Source organism: Zootermopsis nevadensis, unplaced genomic scaffold (genome assembly GCF_977971745.1).
Source record: "Zootermopsis nevadensis isolate Lab colony 2312 unplaced genomic scaffold, Znev_1.0 Znev_ptg000024l, whole genome shotgun sequence".
NCBI lineage: Eukaryota > Metazoa > Arthropoda > Insecta > Blattodea > Termopsidae > Zootermopsis > Zootermopsis nevadensis.
This window is the reverse complement of record NW_028259156.1, coordinates 14501064-14524000: the sequence shown is the minus strand read 5'-3', so window position 1 is coordinate 14524000 and position 22937 is coordinate 14501064. Positions and strand designations below refer to the sequence as shown.

Genomic DNA, 22937 nt, shown 5'->3' with positions numbered 1-22937 from the left:
TTATACCTACTACTGACGAGGGCTAAGGCAAATGGCCTTCACTTTACAAAACTAAACCTCGAATAAACAGATGTGAGGAAGATTACAGTTCCATAAATTTCAGTGTCGTATGAATGTATACATGATCATCAGTCGCAGGTAGACAAAACTGGCGAATCTCTAAATTTCTAATCATATGAAATATTGTTTGTACAACACAAAAGTAAATGTTTTAAATATTATACTGCAGATATATTTGTAAATTAATGATCATCCCAAGGAGGGCGACAGAATGGGCAGGGTGTGTGACGAGCATAGCAGATAGAGACATTTTGTATGAACAGCCAGAAGAGAGGAGACCACTCGGAAGATTTAGTCATAGATGGAAGCATAATATTGAAATGAATCTTATGGTAATGGGGTGGGAAAATCTGGACTGTATTAACCTGACTTAGGATGGGACCGTAGGTGGGAATTTTCGAACACAGTAGTAATCCTTTAGCTTCTCAAGGACCCTCATTAATGGAGTTAGTTGGTTAGTTATGATTAAGCTGAAGACCTTCCTACTTTGCCCTTATCCTATTAAAAGGCGCTGGTTATGAAACGCCGAATAATAGAAGAAGATACGTGTTATAAACAACAAAAATCCATAATCTTAAAGAGGTCGCTACTGTCTCGAAAAACACCGGAATTTGTCTCGGGATAATGGGGAAAACCACGAAAACCTGTCAGAATAAAAAATAATCCGATCGGGATTCGAATGGATTTGAAGATATGCTGCTACACAACTCATAATCTCGTCCCAGATACCACTATGAAAATTATGAGAAAAAAACCTTCAACTGGCTTGTTCATAGTTCACCAACTCATCCAGTACAACGAATCTCGTGTGTAGCGGTAGAACGGTTGTGTGTCTCAGGGGGACTTGGTCTGGGTCATTAAAGCTGTCCCCAGTGCTATTTACCTGCACATATATTAATATATTCCGCCAAATGCGTAAATATTATTGTTGCCACCAAAGTGTCATGACCGATTTATTCGTCCTTGTAACCCACGTGATCAGGATAGTACTTACCCTCGCAGGTACAAATGGTAACAAGTGCACATCACGCACTGTTCCACCCTCTCTCATGAGTCAGACACGTGATTGTACCTTGATGCCGGCATGACTGCGCCTGAAAGAGACATTAACATACTATCGATCGCCGATATAAAAATAATGATACATATACAGAACATCGTACGTGCATTCGATCTGACAGGTTGAAAACTACGTAGAATAAACATGAGTCACGCAGACGTTTCTGGATAAGTCTTCCCTTGCAGTGTTTACAAAATACATGGATATCACCGAACTTGAGGGATTTCTGAACAAATTTAGTACCGAACGTCTAATGTAGCAAGACATTTTATACAATTCTGGTGCGTACCAGTCAATAAATAATAACCCAGCTATGAATTAACCCCAAATTAGAGTTAATCACAGTGTCAAGGAATTTTATGAAACACGATTTGCCTCGTATTTTCAGTCGTCGTTGTCACTCACATCCACTGATCGCTGTATTAATTGCACATGATCAATTGTACGTTAAAGATTTTTCTGTAATATTTGTCAACGTATTAATGAAAAGAATAATTTCACAATGTCCTTCCATTCAAACAACACAACTTCCACGAGAAAAACTAATCCATATTAACTTTCATGTAACATTGACGTGAAATGTTGATCTTCATGGAACGAAGCCATGACGCAAGTATTTCATCAGGCACTTCAGCTGACACCTGTCACGGCCACATCCCTGTTCAGTACCTGTACTTGATAAGGAACTCGTTTCAAAGCTTCTCCTAAACCCAGCAAGTACATAACTCTTTCCGACTTGTTTATTGTCTGTAGCGCGGCGCAACAACCCAGACAATCCATTGTTCGCAGTGAATATATAAAACGCTTGTGTAATACGTTTTCGCTTTATGTCATCCAAAAATGCAGTTAAAATCCCCAAACGAATATAACTAAACAGATCCAAAACACTGGTCGCCAGTATATATGTTCCCTCTTTTAAGACTCTGGTCCCTCGCCCAAATTAGGGTGAATGTGTTCCTAATGGGGTCAAAAAGAGTTTTCCTTCAAACACTGAAAACACGTCAAAGAATTGTTATTTTCGTAACATTTTCAATCCTATTCTAAAGGGGTTTTCACGACGGTAGTTTACACTTAAAATTATTCATTATCAGGACTTTTCCAGTGACAGAGACTAGCTTTATCTAAGGGACCCAACAGTAGGTACCTCTAATCTGAAGACGGAGACAGAACCAGCCTCCGAAACGTCGTTGGTTTGAAAGGACAGACGATGGAAAAAATCCTGATAATGAATAATTCTCAATCCTGAAATGTATCGAAAATTTTTAATCAGGTAACTATCAAAATTCAGAAGGTAGCGAATTTTATGAGAAATTCTCCACACAGAATTGCACATACACACGTCTTCAGGTTCAAGATAAGCCTACATATTCTGTCAGCATAACACACTTGTTATTAAAATTTCTTGTATTATTCGAGTACAACCAATTTAACTGGAATGAATCCACTTGATACTAATCAACTATGAATAACAACATAAGCATTTAAGATTTGCTGAAGTGTTCATACGCTCCAAAAGAAAATAGTTTCAACTATGTATTGTATTCGCAGAACATACTGTTCCACGAAAGCCTGTAGGGCCGACACGTGCTTTAATGATTGATTTGCTCGTCCCTTGTACGACGTAGAGAGACTGTGTCCATCCTCCCGTCTGCCCATGTGCTACATCTCCGAATCTACGGAACGGGTTTCGATAACATTTGGTACTGTGAGGTGACACTTAATATTGTCGAACAATATAGCCTCACCATTTATGTAGCACAAACTGACGTTCATCAGATTTCTTAGATTATGGATCAGTGGCGGGCTCTTATGAACAATCAAGTTCCATAAAACGCGGGAAATTTCTTGGTTAAATAATTACTCTGATGTATGGACGTGCATTGATTCACTTTCTTAGGTTTGGAAAGACGTTGTTTCGGCCGAAAGGATTATTTAGCTTCGAATAAGATGAAATGATACGTGGAATGAACTGGAAAGGATTAGTGAGGACGTGGCCCTGGCCGATTACAGGGTACTGTAATTGGAAAGATTTGAAGGTACTCAGGAATATTACGTATGAGGTTAGAAGAAGGTAATTCTCTAATATGAGTCAGACTTATTACTGATACTCTACTTTGCGTTCATTTAAGGTCAATAAAGAATGTTAAATGCTATTATATTAAATAAAAGTTACCCCCCAAGGGCTGTTAAGCGGTTTAAAACAGAAATCAAACTTAAGTCCCTTATTTATTCCAGTCGCTCCCATGAACAGTTGCAAATGTTGGGAATGGGATTTGAGGATTTCATGGCGGTGAGTCTCAAGATGGCTGTCACGTACAATGTAATTACTAGCGTAATTACACAATACATTCCTGATGTTAACAACTATCTGTGACCTTTTATGCTAATTTTGCTTACATTTCACATCAGTAAACATATACAATGCACTATGACATGTCGTATCCATACGAAACAAGAATCTGTGACAAGTAGGAGTGATAAACGTTTGATAACACCAAAGACTAACATTCACTTCCATGTTTTTGTCTCGTTGCAGAAATATCCACAGGCTTACTATTGTGGTGCAATTAAGTATCCTGTATTCACACACAACGTGATGGCATTACACTACTTTTTAATGTTACAGAGCGTGTAAGTTAGAAAGAATAGCTTCATAAATAGGTTTATATTACATTTACATTTGTGATCGCTCTACGAAAGCTTCTTTCTCTGTGTTACAATCGTTTCTGTCCTCAAAATCATTATACTGGGGATGCTGCAAACGACCCGTTCTTCAAGTGCCTGAGCACTGCGGGTCCCAACTTTTCGTTGGCTCGATCTATGGACATTCGGTAGGACTCCTTGGACGAGGGATCGGCCCGTCGCAAGGCCTCTACCTGTACAAAGGGCAGCACAACACAGACAAACACCCATGGCTTGAGTGGGATTCGAACCCACGGTCCCAGTGACCAAGCGGCACAAGGCAAAATCATTATAGTTACGATAATTCCTTAGAACACATAAATGTCCATACCTTGAGGAATAGGTAGTGTCTCTTACATACGCGTTCTCATGATCTGACATATTTTACTGAATTGTCCTTTCTCATCGGTTTGATCCTAAATATTTAAATGGAGGTTGAGTCAAACTGAAAAGAAAAGAGTTTTCAAAATAACTTGTCCGTCCTGTTTCTTTCGTTTATAGCGCAGTATTTATTATGAGAGAGACTTGGCCAATGGCGCAACATTCAGAAGAATTTCACCTCTCTGAGTTTGAAAACAAGTGATATATATGAAGCTCCTGACATGAGCTCAACCTTGAGATCTCTTCATGTTTGCTTGCTTCAAAATTCAAAACATTATGGCTACGGTATTTTAATTATACAGTAGCAGAAACCTGCAGAAAGCATTTAACTTATTTCAAACGGCAACTGATCCTTCAAAAGACTTTGAATTGTTTAGACAAATTGCTTTACAGTCATTCATGTCCAACCCAGAGGAAGTTTAGCCATGGACTGGAATCAGCCAATGAAATGCTTGGTCTGCCTAGTTGTTTCTCTCGACCATTCACCGACCTCCATGCGAGAGGAAATACGTACGGTTCTTGCGTGAATGCAAGAAACGTCTTTTCATTAGCATGACAGAATGAGCGTGGCCTTGGGTAATAATATCATGAGAGGTCACTATGAGTTACTGCAGTAGTAGCTGTCACGTGCAAAAGGCGTTAACATTTTCCGTGTTCTGATTTTCAATTGTCCCAACATTTCCAGTTCGTTTACGTCCGTCCTTATTCAATATGACAGCCATTATGTTAATTTTAAAAGTGTGGGGATATTGAAAGGACAGCAAGTGAACTTTTACACATGACGAAATTTAAAGTAAAAGCGATAAAAATGTTTCCTTGAACCATGAAAAAGATACATAACAAATATACATTAAATATAATTTCGTACTAAAATAAATACAGCGTTCTCGGTATCGAAAGAACATTTGTAGTTGAAATTTCAGTTTCTCACGGCTGTCTTCTGGGTTGTTGTCCTGTGTAATCAGGTAAATGTTTACGGACGTTTCAGAGGTGCACGATGCCCCCATAATCAGGGCGATGAGTGATACAGAGTAAAGGCGGATACAAGCGCCTCTGAAACGGCCGCAAACTTCTACCAAATTGTAATACGTAACAATTCAGAAGACAGCCAACCCAGAAGACATTTTTAGTTATTATGAACTGGTGTAGTGCAGAAATTTTCAAAGGGTGGTAACAACTGCAATCGAATTCCATGACACAGGTTCTTCACTGAAAAATTTATAGTTACTTGGCTAGTCAAGATATTTCTTGTGTTATAAAGCACGAAGTTTCATGCCGTCTTCATAAAATCCCACAAATGGAAAACATCCTGGATAATTTCGAGTCCTCACACCCCATTCTGTAAGAACAGTTTCAATACCATCCTCTCACCTTCATATGGTCTTTCAAGCGCTGTCACTGCTTCAGGTTTCCGCCCAGATTTATTTATCTTTTCCTACCCAATGCATGCCAAATCCCGCCTTTATACCCTTCTCGATATAATCACTAATTCTATTATGGAAATTTCGTATCACAGGAACTCGCAAATTTCTGACAGTCTAGATTCAGTGTGGTTGTGATCACGGATATAACACAAATTTGAACAACCACTTAACATTTTTGCCCGATCTGTTTCTCATAACCACGTTTCTTAATGAAAAGCAATGGCGACTCCAAGATTTTCTCCATCGAATTATGTTACCAGTAAATCTATACCGTTAATACAGATAATATATTCTAACTGCCATATTGGCTCTGACATTAAATCATCGTCGCCTAAAACACATTGAATTTGAATATGTGTGTCGGCATAACCAAAAGTGTCCTCCAAGGAAACATGCATTTCATGTTGCGTCTGTCACCATAAAGTGATAAAGCTGACATGATTTATAGTCTTTCCTGGTACTGACGCTCGGTTCATGAAGCAATATTTAACAATTCCCAGAATAACTATCTCCGAGGTCAGAGTCATTTTTGAAAAAACGGACATTTGCTTATATAGTAAAAAAACCAAAGGATCATTACAGCGTTCACTAAAGCCCGTTATTAGTCTCCATTCTAAGCTAGATGAATTTAGTTCACACTTTCAGCCCAAATTTCCTTCAAATCAGTCTAAAATATACTCTGCCATGCAGTCCTACACTTCAGTCTCCCAGGTTTTCGCTTTCCTTCAGGATTTCAAACCCAAATCCTGCAAGCATTTCTCAATTCTATGATGTGTGCTGTAAAACCCGTTCAATTCATCCTTCCTGCTTTGATTTCGTCTGTTAAATAAATTCCTATAGATTCGACAGCTATTTCTGAACAGGTCGACACTTTTTTAACAAAAGAACGACAATTCATTTTCGAAATGTTAAAGAGTCTACATTGTACCTTCTACAAATTCGGATATATACATCCATAGCGCTGATATATTTACACTCTCCATTCATACTGACACATAAATGGGATTAAAGACAATTCACGTGCATTGTAAGTATTACTCGCAAAAGGTAATGGAAATATAACATAACTTGGATTTCAAGTCGGAATACAATACTAAATGTCAGTGGAGCTATCTCCAGGAAATGCAGCTGGGAGGGTTTGCTGGACGTTGTGAACAAACTAATAAACTTTTGGGTTTCAGAGACTATCAATTTTCTACGAAATTTTTCGCTTCATTAGATTGAAACCTTCAAAAGATTTCACTGATAAAAAATGTAATGTCTTTTACATTAAGAATATAAAAAATAATGGAGTCAGAGGTTCGTTAACATAATAGTCATTTCTGCAGAGAAACCACGGTCACCCAGTGCTAGTCACAGAGACAAAGTCAGGTACAGATCACAGCTAATTCTATTACAAAAACGACGTGGTAATAATAATTTTATTATAATTATGAGGCTACTATGGTATTACATACCACATATATTTAAAATAGGCGGATTTTGCTACGAACTTCATTTTCATGAACGTTCAGCCGCGTATAACACAAATTGAGCCACTACCTTAATTATTCCAATTAATTCCCAATGTAGGCTTAGAAGAATTTTTACGATCTGCATCTTATAATCATGACTGGTCATGCGATTCTCTCCCAATTGACAGTGTCTGTAAAGCAAAAGCTGCCTTTTGCTAGATTGAAGTCATTGATGAAAACTAACAAGTACAAGGCCTTCCACCTCGTTAACGTATTGTCGGGCGAAGATCTATAAATTTTAAACCAGCAGACGTTATTAGAGCGATTACTGCAGTGCACCTTGTCCAAGTCTCCTTTATTTTAGTTTAGCTGCGAAGCAACGAGCTTATTGTATCCACTTCCCTGGTTTCCAATGCAAGTTTCAGTATAAAAATACGAAGCGTCCCTCTCACACAAACTCGAGCGATTTAAAGTTCGTGGGTGTACAGAAATAACTGGCAAAGTTCACTGCCCTCATCAGCCTTGGAGGATTATTAAATTATAAGTGAAAATCTTTCTCAGATTACTTGTTCACTCTCTTCCTTGTCTGTCCACACACTAATCCTCTCGGCTTCAAGACCAGGAAGCTGTACTTAACACGCACCGATATTTTTCTTGCTAAAATTAGGAGAAAACTAACTTTATTCTCGTGGTACAAAAATTCATTGTCTCCATTTTCTCTAGTCATGTTTACAGTTCGGTAAAATCAACATTCAAGTTGCTGTACTTCATATTTGATTCACTACAGTTATCACAGCGCCGTTAAAAACGTACGATCTACCCTCACTTGTTATTAAACATCCCACATTCTTCATTTCATTCCTCCTAAGTCCAAACATTTACCTCAGCAACTAACCTTATCCTATGACCAATTCAGTCTTTTAAGTTCGTCAGATATTTCACAGATCCACACTGAAATTTTAGCGACATTCTCCCACTAAGAAGAATGAGCATTGAAACACAAGTGGCGAAGTGCATTTTGGGTATCTTCAGAAGTATTCTACGAGTGTATAGTGTTTAATTGAATCTTATTATTTAAATTCCGTTATTATCAATTATAAATGCATGCAGACTCTTAGTATAAACGTCGAAAAGGAAGGTACCATTTACTATACCTAGGCGAAGATGGGCGAACGATATATTAAGATGGAACTTACAGAAACTCTATGTGAAGATGTTGACAGAATTCAAGTAGCTGATTATATGATAAAAAGGTTGGCTCTAGTAAAAAATATAACGAAACTTCGGGTTTCGTAAAAAGCAGAACATTTATCTGCCAGGTAAACGACTACGGTAAAGGTAATGTAGCAACTTCACTTATTGCCATATTCACCGATCTGCACCTTGAGATGGGCAAACAAAAACCTTCGAAAACAAAACTTGATTCTGCACTGTGAAGTAAGTCACAAAGGTATTTAGAATTACATCGTGAAACTATTTAATAGGTGGTATTGTACTCTTCTCATAAAGTTCTATTTTGATAACGATTAATCACGTTAGTTCAGACTGAGCGCGTCTGCTTGATCTTGCAAAGAGAATTCAAGTTACAGGCCACAGAAGACACCTGGCCATGATACTTGGGGAATATCAAATAATCGGAAGAGAGGTGTAGAAGGCCAAATGAATGCCAGAGCACTTTTTGTTTTTCCTATCTGTAAATAAGAAGACTGGATGGGAGATTTGCCAACACCACCACCGCGTGGTCTCCTACAAGGCTCAGTGGCCTATTACGGTCTCAAACCTGTGTTTAATGATTCTTCCCAGTGATCTACTTCCGTCTTATCGTAAACATCAGTAGCTTACTTCCTTATGTTCCGCGTGCCTTTACACGTTAATCATCCTCAATGTAATTGCGCAGTGGTGATTGTGTTCTGTAGGAAAGCAGTTGGAATCCCAAATGGTTACCGTCTCCCCAAAATGATGTTTGTTGTTGTTTTGACCAGTTTGTATCTGAAGTAAATATAGTAAGTGGGCAGTGTAAAAACGAAGGAGAAAAGAAAATTTAAAAATGCCCATTCCAATTCGAGTACAGTATTAAAAATTACGCCGTTTCAAAGACTATCAGATGTTAATTACTAATACTACGACAACCCATTTCTCCCTTTAGGCGAGATAGTCTGCTTGTCTGTGTTTTCAGACAATCAAGCGTTGCGTCAGCTTACAAGTGGGTCACGATTAATACATGAGTGACAGACAAGTCTTGTCTGCACATGACAGCCCCATTCCACGCCACGTTACTCCCAGAATATTGAATACTGAAACGACTTTCAAGTAAACCGGGAAAAAAGTTGTGCATATACGCATATAATGTCAGTAATATTAATTCAACTTTCATGTTCCTGTTCCTTTGAGAACTTCTGAAATTAAATTATTATCCAGCTTTTTCATAGCAACTATAATCACTTCGATTAGCTACACATGTGTCCTCGTTTCACTCATCCAAATACTACAAATATCTCTTCAAAGCATTAAAAGTTAGTTTCTGGGCAGTGGCGTTGAAAAGCCTGCATAGAACGATCATAAAATTATCGTGAAACTATATACATATAATACTCTACCAGTTTATAACCCATCCCGCTTACTTAATTTCAATGCAGCCAGTATAAGACTTGTCTTCAGTGAGATAGATTAAGACTGCTACTCAATTTATTGCAGGGTTTATACACTAAAATTTTCCAATGATAGAAGTATTTGGTTATGACAGTGCACGGTCCATTTTGTTAGCCCTTGCAGATTGAATTTTTATTTAAAAAGAATTTTATAAGACTGATGATGTATATCAGAGTGGGTTTGACACTGAACATAGGGCACTTCGGTCCATCATGATAAAGATAAACATGATATCCATTGAATACACATCGGGTTAACCATATTACGAAATCTGAAATGCATGCAACTAGGACATTACTGCCCGAACCTATTTCTTTTGAGGTTTAGGTAGCTACTAAATGTTTAACAAACAATTAAAATGTAGCAAGCATACTTCTATTGAAGCCCCACTCATCACAGAATGCTTTAGTTCTACCTGACGTTTTTATTACTGACGTCTGGGTTGTGTTCACCTCAATTCCTCACTTCTGCTCATTTTTTCACAATTAACATTCTACCTCCTTTTATTTCTATGATAAATTCCGGCTACTGAAAATATCTTTACATCATATATTTATGTACTCATCGTCTTACCATGCTCCTCTTCACTTTATGAACATCTTTAGAATTTAACGAAGTTCAAAGCGACTCAGAGAGGAAATAAATAAACTTCCATATGCACGTACGTAAGTACGTACACTGTTCTTTGAAGCAAGAAGAAATTGGGTCATCAGTCATCTTTCAAAATATTTTACTGCAAATAAAGAAACATATTCTCCCCACTTTCTATTGGCGTAACATCGTCTGTTGGCCTTCTATGAGATTTCTGTTCTATAAAATTTACCGAGTAAATTGTCAAATGACTTAAATGCCAGTTGTTATAATGTTGAACATCGGTATTGAGAGTATGAAGCAAGTCCTAAATCTGAAACGAGGAGGAAACTCGAATATTAGAAAAGGCCAAACTTGTTACGTCACGAGACTACATTTTGCCTACTCTTTGATATGTACAGTTTTTACCGCAAAGAAAACACAACGAGTCTCCGTAACAACGACAAACTAGTTAACGCTGTTTGGAGAAATAGTCGTTGCTTATTCTGAAAGCTAAGTGAAATACACTTTGTAAGGGAAATGCAATGGTACTTAATATTAAAAGCAGGCAGTATATATAGTAATCACTGGGCAGAAAAGGGTTTGAGTTTCAATATTAAGCTGACGTCCATGTGTGTTGATACCAGCAGCCTATTCAGTTAAATCTCTGCAGTCTTAGAACATTTAAGTACGTTGTGTTAACAATATTCGTTTGATTAGGAATGATGTGTAAAGTAGTGGTACTGGACTATTTTAAGGCATATACTGGTATTTGTTTGAACCACGAGAAATTACAAAAAAGTTCTCTCAGGATTAACTTTCGGAGTCAACATTCAATTGGATGATTGATCGATTTATTCCGAGGTCGCTTCTTCAAGTACAAAATGTGGACAGACTTAGATACATACAAGCATTCCAAGAATTCACAAGTTATAATGGCAATACGAAGTGGAATAAGTCATAAAAATACACAACATGCAAACACAATCAAACATACAAACACACATTCAGAGTACTTCAAAGATTTCACCTGAAATAAGGGTATTGTACAAAAATTAATGGTAACAATATTTTATGGAGGTCAATCACATAAAGAGATATTTGTTACATATGTTCTTTTGACGAATCAATCGGTCTTTAGGAATGTCTCGCTACTATAACAACAGTACCAATAATAAATAAATAAATTACGGCCTTTTGGATTTGTGGTTAGTGGTAACAGTAAAGTTCCCTAATATTTTATAAATTAGTTACAACTTAATATTCCTCAAACGTGTCAATAATACACTAAAAAAAATTTTTTTTAGTAAACCAGCAAACTTTATGTAACATTTTCAAATTATTGCTGTATGCGTCTTGCCGTGTTTAAACTTCTCACCTCACTAATAAGTGTATGCTAGAGGTTCCATTGATCTTTGAGCAAACTGTAAATGACGAAAAGAATGATATCACAACCAGATTTGGAAAACAACGCCAAAATAGCCTGTTACGAAAGCAATCAGCACGAAAGAACATATTCATGAATTTTTCTGAAATTTAAATCGATTTTTCTCACCAGAGCGCACAACACGTAACGAAGTTGGGGTTTTCCAATAAGAGAGCCACGTGTTGGACCCGTGACCTAATAAATAACAGGCAATATACACAGGACAATACTGACGACATGTCAGCGTTACTCCACAGAGCTTTGGAAATATATACATTTTTAAATCACTTTAATCTGATTTCTTTGAAAATAAAAAAGAGACATTTTGAATCCAACCTAAATAAATGGGGTCACTGCTGTAGAAGAGCATTTCTGATAAATTGTTCATAACGAGAGAATTTAATAGGATTGAAGCGTTAATGAATTGTGAGTCATACGTCCATGGTAAGGTTGCAACTCAGAATGATACATTACTTGAATTATAACCATTGGCTTAAAGGTAACAGAAATAATGTCTCTTATCATTCAACCCTTCGTAGGTTATTTAAATAGGGCAGTAAACTTTATTTATAAAGTATTAGAAGCATTAACAAGGTTTGAATGGAGTCTGGCTTCAACACGAACAACTAATTTCAGCAATACTTTTCAGGGCATAAGGCTATATAAAGAAGTATAGTTATCCCTGTGTCTAAGCACCACACCATTATACATTCTTAATCTTGACACTTGAGTTGTGAACAGCTTTGCAATGCGACAGCTTCCAAAAGGAGGAACCTATGCTCCACGAGGGGCGATTAGGGTATAAAAATGTATGTGTGTATATAGAACCTCCTCCATCCGCCTTCGTTCGTGTCGGTAACCTTAACAGTACCAGTAAAAACAAATGACTCCCGCATTTAAACTTAACCTAACCGCGTCAGACAAGCATGCCTTTTAACTACGTCACCAAGTGTATGAGGTGCTGGTAATTGTTCCGGGTAACTCGTAATTCTCCAAACATTCCCACCCTTTACAGTGGCAAAATTGAGATCTGAAGAGCAAAGTAGGCCAAGGCACGGGTCGGTCTGTAGTGCCAAGATGACGATGGGGAAGACACACAAAGAAACCGTCTCATTACTCTAGGGACCGTTGCAAAATGTGTTACAGTCGAGCCGGGTGTTCCAGAATGCGTACACGGATGAAACAAAGGATCAGACAAAACTAATAGAAGTTTTCCAAGCCACACCATATGATATCGTGGTATAATAATAAACCTCGCATTTGCCAAAAATGCGGCACTGGGGATTTACGGCCGGGGTTTCCCCATGTCTCCATTCCTGCCATCAGCGAAGTGTACCTAGTTTCGCCACGGCGTCGGAAGAAACTACAAGTGTAGCGTGGCAAGTGGAACAGTGTGGGGTGGGGTGGGGTGTTTGTTTTGGTTTTGATCCACAGTCCGTCGCCCATCCATCATCATGGATCATCCAGCCCGGCCGCGGTCGACATCCACAGCGTGGACCACGGCCAGAAATGGGTTGTTCACCCGTCAAACAGTCCCCCTGCCAACACCTCCACTTTCCTGCATTACACAGTCTAATGGGAGATGAGGAATTTAGCTTTCTGAAGAGGGGGTGTCTCTATTTTGCGAATTTCCCCTAAACTAAAACAAGAATGGATAATCCGACACGTTTTAACAGTTTTTTTATCCTAGATTAATAACCTCGATAACATTAAGAGAGCAGCCTTCATGAACTCACGCTGAAAAGTGTCCTCCTTTACTCTGAAATTAAGATTTCTATCTATATCCACGTTACCACCTGCTCAACTGCAAGGTGTACACCAAACGTCCTGTTCAGTCGTCACTAGAATATTATTGGTGATTTATATCTCAGTGGTGAAAAACTGTTACTATTCAAAATCACGTTCTATGGTACTCCTCACAGTTCTTCTTTTATACAAAACAACTATTATATATAATCAGTTATTAACTTGTGAGAATACGTCTTCTGGGATGTTGCGCCCTGTAGTCTGCTAGATAATGAAGATTCAGAGGAGTTTACTGCTATCATAATCAGAGCGATGAGTCAAAGACAGCTTTTTTCATTACCGCCAATGTGATAGTCTAAAATTTCACCAGGTATTAACCTATTTCATCAGTTCAGATGCTATTACTACTCTCAATCATATTCTCATACGTACGCAATACAAACACAACAAATACTAACATGGCGTTGCCACGCGTTATTGTCATATTGATTCGCACAGATTTCGACAGTAACATCAAGGTTTATATAGGCCCTAAGTCCGGTATGAGAACAAATATACCATATTATAATACACTCGATTAATTTCTGTTACTGGAAAAGAAGAACTCAATGAAACTTAAAAAGCAGTTGGTTATGCGTGACGCCACAAGGGTGCACAAACGCAGTTACCATGGGTCATCAGCCTCATGGGTCAGCATCGAAATAACACAGTAGCGGAGGTGTTTTCGGGAAGTAGAATGCAACCCCACACTTTTAAATTAATACGTCATATTTCCGCGTATTGACAAGTCAATAGGAATGTGGTTTGAACAGTGAAATGGCAAGCCTGGAGTATTACATCCCACGGGAATATTATCAGCTACTACAGCGCCAAAATTTGTATATTTCACTGCGGTCATGGAATATCGAGTGGAGTGTTATTTACTGTATTGACTAATGATGATTACTTCTTAGACTATTTAACAACACTGTACTTATAAATAGCAGCGTTGAGAGGAATGGGATAGCATGATGATCAGAATCATCATAACCACGAGTAAGGACGATTACTGAAGATATTATCAGATATTAAAAATGCTACATTTATAGCATCAAGGACCTAAGGCAGCATGAGAAGATGAAACACTTCATCGAATGTCAAATTATTCCCCGTGATTTTATTACGAATTTCTCGTATGATCACCACTCCGTAATAAACTTTAAACTTATTAATTGACTTTTACTAAATTTGGTAAAGGAAAATAGTCATTTTCAATAATGCCTTGTGAACTTTGATATAGCCTGTCTTTATTGAAATCTTTTAAAAAAATTTAAGGCTTAACGACAAATAGGCTTATATAATTTGGTATAAGATTATTTGTGCACAATTCATTACGTAAATCCACTGTAACTGCACGAAATATTTTATCATAGGCCTACAATTTATTCCTATAACGTATAGACCTGTCCAATTGAGAAAAGGAAATATTGTGTTGTTACAGTCAATAAAAGTCTTGGCCTAATGTAACGCCTCGTAATGCTACTTTGTATGGCAGGGACCACTTCGCCATTAGCCCAACAACAAAGTTGGAGGAGGAACACCCATTGTCGTCCGTCGGCTAATCTGTCAGCTGTAACAGCATCCTGAGGATGCTCCAAAGCAACAAAAAACTACTTAACATGGAAAAATAATATATAATAAATTATTTTAAATTATGTATCGAGAGAGAGAGAGACAGCTTGAGGTATACGTCTCAACATTTCAGAAAACTGATATTTTCTGCGGCAGAAGATTTACACCAAAAAATATGTAGTGTACCACAGACGTTTAGATTTAAAGTAGACGTCTTAAGTTCTTTTCAGCACTTTCATTCTCGTACGCATTAAAACAAATTACAATTTTTCGGCCTTGATCTCGTCATAGCTCTGCGTTGCGTACAACCGCACCCGTGCGTGACGTCAGTGGATAAATGACGTAACATCATGACGTCAGATGCGAACAGAAAATCAGTACTCCGGGATATGAATCAAATAACTACATGGATGTTACTGGTAACAAATTCCACCTGATAATAAGGATCAGATGCTGTGTACGATTGACGGAAAATTAAATTAAACTAAAAATGAGAGATAAGTTTTCAGTCAAAGGGATATACCTCTTTGGCGTCACTGCCTTTAGACCACAGAATGACATGACGGATTACGTAGCATAATTTTCCTTTGTATTACTATTGGGCCTGCACAAATTTCCTACAAATTTAGCAACCTTGGAAAACAAAGAGCCAGAATACAATTATTGAATAGTTAACCGGAAGTAATTATTGAATAGTTAACCGGAAGGAAGAAAGTCCTTTTTATAAAGCTAACAATGGCTCAGGTGATGAAGATATTCCGTGTCTTTTATGGAACAGCGAATGTTCATTACAGTGTTCTCTAGAGCACGCTAATGGACTTCACCCTGAGCCAATTGATTCCGGTCAACACCCTCTTTAAAATCCAGATTTATTATACCTTGAAGATGGTTTTCTTCTGATTATAGCGCCGTGCAGTCTGGTAGAAACGTCTAACAGACTGTACAGCACTGACCCAGATTATAGACATTTATCGCTGTAAAATCCTCATATCGTACTTAATAATATCTTCCCACCAACGATTAGTTATCCCAAGGGGTACTCATGTTCCTTTCATATCATTGTCCTTGATCTTGCAACCCTAACAACATATGATGAAGAGTACAAATTATGAAGTTTAACATTATCAATATTCTATCTTAGGTTCTCGCAGCAGTAAAGACCAATATTGGTCTTATGGATTGCAACGCCGTTTGGATTTATAGGTAGATACAGACGTTTCGGAAGTATGTAATTCCTCCACCTTCAGGGCCTAAGTCCTAGTATCTACCTACACGGCGTTACGACCCAGAAGACCAACATCGACATTCTGATTGCGAAAAGTTTTCCATGTTCTTGTTACTTTCCCCTCAGCACTTAGTTTAGAGACACCCTCCATCTACAATCTTACTTCATGATGACAGACCAGATTTTGGAATTCATAAATAAATTTAAAATGATAATTGTGTAGCTTTGTGTTTGTAAAAGGAAGTCAAGAAGATAAAATGTTCAGAATGTAATGATAGCCAGCATTCATAGAATTCTTTATGTTCTCAAATTACTCGACGATGTGATTTTGATTAAATACTGTATTTATTAAAGGTACTTAATTCCGATTATATTAATTTTAAACACGAAATACTACAGCCAATATGGTGGCAGGATGATGTAATCCATGCATTTAAAGGAACACAGTTTCGAAATCTTCTAAAAGCTACAAACAATATCTCAGAATTAAATAAAACGAAATAATAATGTTTAAGATTATGTTTACTTTTTATTATCCCTATCTTAGCTAATTGAGGTTAGCTACGCTCTGAACTTCAAAGGAGGTCATTCTGTCGTGCCAGGTCAAGAAGAAAGTAATTCCCTGTCCTGACCTACCCATTAACTTCCCTTTTATCAGCTGACCCAATTTCATCTTGAGCAGTCAAAATACTGGCACAGCGGGTCCCAGGAGACACAAGGTGACTTCTGACAACGGCGACTGCTTTCGGTGTCAGATATCAAATAAACCGCGGTCAGCGGCAAAGGACGGTGGTCGCAATATGGCACGTCTCGAGTGGTTCCCGTTCACATCTTCCTCACAGATGTTAGCAATTGTAAGCACTGTGAAATATTTCATTTCTTGACAAGCTTGTGTTGTTTCAGACCTGTACGATCTTCTCTGATATTTCTGCTTCAATGAGTGGATCGCACTTGGATTTCTGACAAAACTGCCAAGTGGTTTACCTTCCTGATGAAGGTCTATTACTTATTAAGGTCCTGAGTTCAAACTCTTTCTCTGCTGTTAGCATAGAAAGTGTTTGGATCATTCGGAGCTTTCTTAATGGCGCTGTAACGATTCTAGATTTTATTTGGTGCGAAGTGACGAGCTCGAATTTATAACTAAGAAATTAGGCACATGGGTCGTGGCCTATTTCCGGGAATTTGGTCAGACAACTTCCTTCACTGTACATTCTTTGTTGTTCAGTAATTCTCATATAAATAAATTAAGCTGGCAATGAAATCCGTTGCATTGACAGCAACACGTATCCAATTTAAACAATAATGAATCTACCAAATTTATTTAACCTTATTTGTTTTGCAGTTGGGATATATAATTTTAGACTTCGTATATTTACACACAAAGAATGGTCGTTGATATTTGTATAGAAGGATGTGTTGTAGATTAATCACTTACCCATCTGGCCCAATTCACTTGCAAGTAATCTGAAAAGATTAAATCATCTATTATCAACACGCAAACATTCCAAATGTTACAGGTTGTAAATATCTTATATTCAGCAAGGGGTGTACGTAGAACGTGTGAAACACAATATAGTGAATGAAGGGGTGTAGAAAATAAGTGGTTCGTTGTGCATGTCTCCCATTTATATAAATGTACTATTAAACCATGTGTTTCATATCAGTATGGTTACGACATCACTTCTCTCAATTGTACTATAAACATCAATCAATATGAATGCTTCAAATTAAGAAACATTGCTTCTAAGTGTGATTTTATGATCTTACGATATGCAAAGTTCAGCAACATTGGCACTGAAGTGTTCTTCCTTGTTACGGTTTCAAGCTTCTGTCCTTCAGTCAATATCTCACTTATACAGGCGTGATCCATGTATGTGCAACAATGCTATAACTCCAAGTTTAGAATTCCATGTCACTGTCTTGAATTACTCCTGTTATCGCAGACTAGCACAATTTTATATTCTGTTCTTAGCTTACAATTGTAACGTCCACAAGCTAGTTAATAGGCTGCAGCATCTATAGAACTGTACTAATTTTACTCATAAATTAATAGTAAAATGAAAGAATTTTCTGAGTCATTTGTGACGGAAAACTTGGTTACAGAATTCGAGTTCTTGAAATATAAACATCTTCTTTATTTTCAGTCCCAAAACACAAATTCCAGACAGATCCCAAAACTAGGCCAAGAACGCTTCGTTTCACATTCTCGCCAGCTCAGTATTCAAGATTATCTACATTCGTCTTTAAATAATATGTTTTTACTTTTCACAGCGTCGTAAAAAAGGAATCGCAGTAAAATTTGTTCCATGTTTAAATTAACTGTAGTTTTATAGACCAATTCTTCATCGCTGAAGAAAAAGCAGTTCGAGTAATGCTAACAGTATTCCTTCCGAATAAAGAAACCTGGAAAGACTAAGTAAGACGGCTGTCTTATGGGATGTAATATCCTCCAGAACGTCGGTCGGAGTCAGACCACGCCGTAAAATATCCCCAAAGACGGCCACACTGAGTAAAAAACTTCCCTTCATGTATGCTTACGTAAACAGCAATAGGCAGGGAAGTCTACAATTTTGTCGCTGTTCAATTGTTTCCCGGTCTACACATGTCTGCTTTTTTTTTCAGTCAGGATGATGGAAGTCCGCCTTGAGCCCTACGAGATCTAGTGGCGGCATCTATTTTGGAACAACACTAGGTCCACAATCAATCAACGCTCAATGAACCAAGTGACAATTATAAAGCAAACTGCTAAGAGCACTAGACAATGGCCTTTGAAGGCTTTGTGTGCAATGGTCGTTCGTTTGTATTAGTAGGTGGATGATTAAAAAAGAACGTGGCAACATTGTACTGGACATCAATAAAAATAGCACATCATGGAAAGAAACGGCGTGTAACACATTTTGGAGACCTAGCAATAAATATAGGTTAATATAATTAAAATATATTTAAAAAAATGCAGTGCAAGAATGCTGATTGGATTCACCTGGCTCAAAATACGGACGAGTGATAAAATCTTTTGAACACGAGAAAGAACGTTCGAGTCCTGTAAAAGGTTAGGGATTTATTGTGTAGATAAACTACTATTACTTCTCAAGAAGCACTCTGCTACACAGGGTTAGGAAATCATTTTACTGGGAGATGGTCGTTGGAAGCGGTGCTGCGTATATGTTCCTGACTTTGGCACTCGCGATAATTGATTACTTCTGTCACTGTTAATGCAAGGCTCGTGTCCAAGTCGGGTTACGTCATGTAGAATATTAGCATAATTTGTTCTGACCAATATCCTCGCTGCTAGATGTCAGACTACATAATTTTTGACGTGTCGTGACAAATATTCGAGATATGCAGACATCATTTGAATATAAAGCATATAGAACTTTCCAAGAGGTTTCGTGTTGTTAAACAAATGTCGAGTGAGGTAGAGCGGTAGCACAAACCGACGTCGACGCTGTTACTTCAGCGGGCGCCGAGCGACTTCTCCACTCTTAAGCGTCGTCATCAGTTTGATGGTCTTATATTTCCACATTTATAACTTTTCACAAGTGGATTTATCACCGATTTATGAATGAATTATAAGGTATTTATGACAGTTAAAAACTGAATGGAAATTTATAACATGCTAACACATGCGCATTCTAACAATTTTATTACGAATGGAAGAAAACGTGTGTAGTCGCATTTTAATTTGGGAATAATTGGTTCCATTCCAGTCTCCCTTACATATTACATAAACAAATAACTATCAATATGAAATACGTTTTGGTGATTTATTCCTAGAAATGTAATAATGACGCACCTTTGTTCCAGAGAAGAGAGGCTAAAACAATGCCGAGAAGGAAACTAGATGATAACATTAAGATGGATCTTAGGGAAGTAGGTTGTGAAGATGGGGAGATGAACGGAAGTAGCTCAGGATAATTTCTGTCTGCGAGCTTTGGTATGAGCGGTGATGAACAGGTTCTGCTATCATAGAGTTATTAAGATAGATAGCAATGCAATTAGCTGACTGTGTAGACGGAAAGTACTGATATTCAAACAGGGAACTTTCCTAAAGTAACGTGAGTGTTTTTCCTGTCGGTCAAGGATCTTTACGTCCGTCACGTAGTAGCTAATATATGAAAGAAATGTCAGCCGTCTCCTTCATCTTCAAGTCGACACACTCACCTGCGTGTAACCTTCGATATTTCATGTCTGAATATTTGAATAATTAGTATTTTCAAATAAGGTGCAATAACAGCAACGAAAATAATGTTCCTGATTTGTCAATTTATTTTCCAAGCAAACGTCTTAGACATGTTACAATAGCTAATCACCCACACATACTAATCAGTACCTTTGCAACACGTCGACCTGATTGACACAACGCCGGAAATCATTTTTGTCCACGTGACCTCAGTTCTTGAATATTACACCGAAACTCAATTATAAGCAAAAGTCAGAGGAATTTCGTTTTTACACAGAATCGTCTATAATAGGACGTGGAATTATAACACAATCCAGTCTGCAGTTTTCGTGAAATAAACATCAAAATCAAAATTGTGTAGTACTGAACTGAGATAATTATCAAAACTACATTTATCAAACGAATAAAATTCATCAAGTGCTTAATACTGCTTATATAATAATAAGCAGATTTACATCCAAAATACTAACCATGTGCCACTGTAGAACATTGGGCTTTGCCTATAACTAACTAACTAACTAGATCGCTTACCGAACCCGAAGGTTCATCACCGAATTAACCAAAGCCCTCCACCGGACCCTGTCCTGGGCCAACAAAATCCAGTCTCCTTCAACTCCTATCTCCCATAGATCCCGCCTGAGATTATCCTCACATCTACGTCTAGGTCTCCCCAGCGGTCTCTTCCCTTCAGGTTTCCCAACCAGTACTCGGTGCACACCTCTTGTCCCATCCATGCGCGCTACATGCCCCGCCCATCTCATTCTTCTCGACTTAATCACCCTGGCAATACTGGGAGAGGAGTACAGATTTTTAAGCGGGCTTTGTCTATAAGGTGCAAAAATTGGATTAAAGTTAAAGTTAGTCTTTCTTTTACTGTTCTCCTGAAATACGTCAGCAGTATTAAGACTAGCTTCTTGTTTCTTGATTTCCTAATGTTGATTTTAAATGTTACTCTAAAGTATGATTTTATGACGTGACATTTCACAGTTACTTATCTGGAAGTTGCTGTAAGATGTAAGATGAAGTAAGATTTCTCAAAGATTTATCCACACATAAAATATCTGGTAATAAAAATACGTTACTAAATAATTTAAATGTTTCCTATGAACTATATTGTTCAGAAAATAATGTGCAGGAAATATTCATAGCTGGATGAAACTGCAAAGAATGGATGCTAGAAATGTGTCTGCAAGGTATTTACATTGCAGGCTTTAAACATGTATATAAATTAAATACTGGATGGTGAAAAATGAGAATGAATGTTAAAAACAAATGTAAAAGCGTAGGCCTATTATTTGCCGAAAGCACCAAAAAAAATATATAAAAAGTGGGAGAAGCAGGAAGACTAGAATTTCGAGATGATGATGTTTCATGTGCTGTAATTTTTTTAACGATTGCCTTTTTGTCAAAAAAAAATAACAACGAGAAAATACAGACAAGCAATTCAGTGACAATGCAGATAAGGAAGACTCAAAGGGATGAAGTTTGTGTATCATATTTCAGGAAGTAGACAAGATAGACGCCTAGTTGCAGTTCCTGAATCGCCCTCTAAGCTGACAGAAAGCAAAAGGATTCAAATGCTATTGACCTCAAAACTCACACAGAGGCTGCCGTTACGCAGATTTGCTGTCAGAACTTCATCCTCAGCGTCACGGTTTGTGATATTGGCCTTCCTTACACTCATGTTACAGAATAACATGACTTTAAACGTTTGTTTGTGGAAGCATTCTCTAACACAGGAAGCTCTTCCGTGCAGAAAAAGTGCATCAGAGATGGATGAGCATTTTTATTTGCAGGCAGATCCCAAGTACCCGGAAGTAATCGTAGACAGGAAAATCTTTTCCAAAAGTCTTTATTTCAGACATGTCAAACATTTTAGATCATTTGTGTCTCAACATGCTTATTAAATATATGTTATCTACCAATGAAAACACAAGTAGTATCATTTCATGTATTAATCTACTAATAAATTTTCTGCTAAAACAATATATTAAATATGTGTGTTAAATTGACTCCTAATAAAACGTTGAATTATTTATAATATGTTAACATAGCTGAGGGTCGAACTGAATTTTTCACAGTTCTACGGCCATACAGTTTTAATCGAATTCGATAACCACAGTTCTTGAAAATGTAATAGTGGTTGAGATGGCCAACAAAATTACCCACATTTTATTAAACCTGAACTTTCGTTACTTGTGTTCACAAGTGACAACTTTGAATCCTATTCACACTCTTATACCATACTGCTTTAAAATCAATTTTAATAGTACACCCTCATCTCCCAATTAGTCCTTCTGATTCAGATTTCAGAACCAAAATAGTTACATTTTACATACACATTAACTTCCTTTCAGGTGTTCTTTATGGAAAACTGTAAATTGGGGATCTTCACATACAGTTGCTGTCACTAATTGCAAATAACGTCAGCACCCTTCCTTCGTATTCATTTTACTAAAAAATTAAATT

General features: G+C 37.5%; 1 protein-coding gene across 1 annotated transcript in view; it reads right to left on the bottom strand.

Annotated features, from left to right (window-relative positions):
* The window catches only part of LOC110830909 (BPTF-associated chromatin complex component 1), a 154449-nt gene that overhangs the window by 65949 nt on the left and 65563 nt on the right, over nucleotides 1-22937 (bottom strand). Inside the window, exon 2 of the mRNA XM_087355335.1 lies at nucleotides 17724-17752. The gene's annotated coding sequence lies outside the window, so the exon portion shown is untranslated. The remainder of the gene's footprint in view (nucleotides 1-17723; nucleotides 17753-22937) is intronic.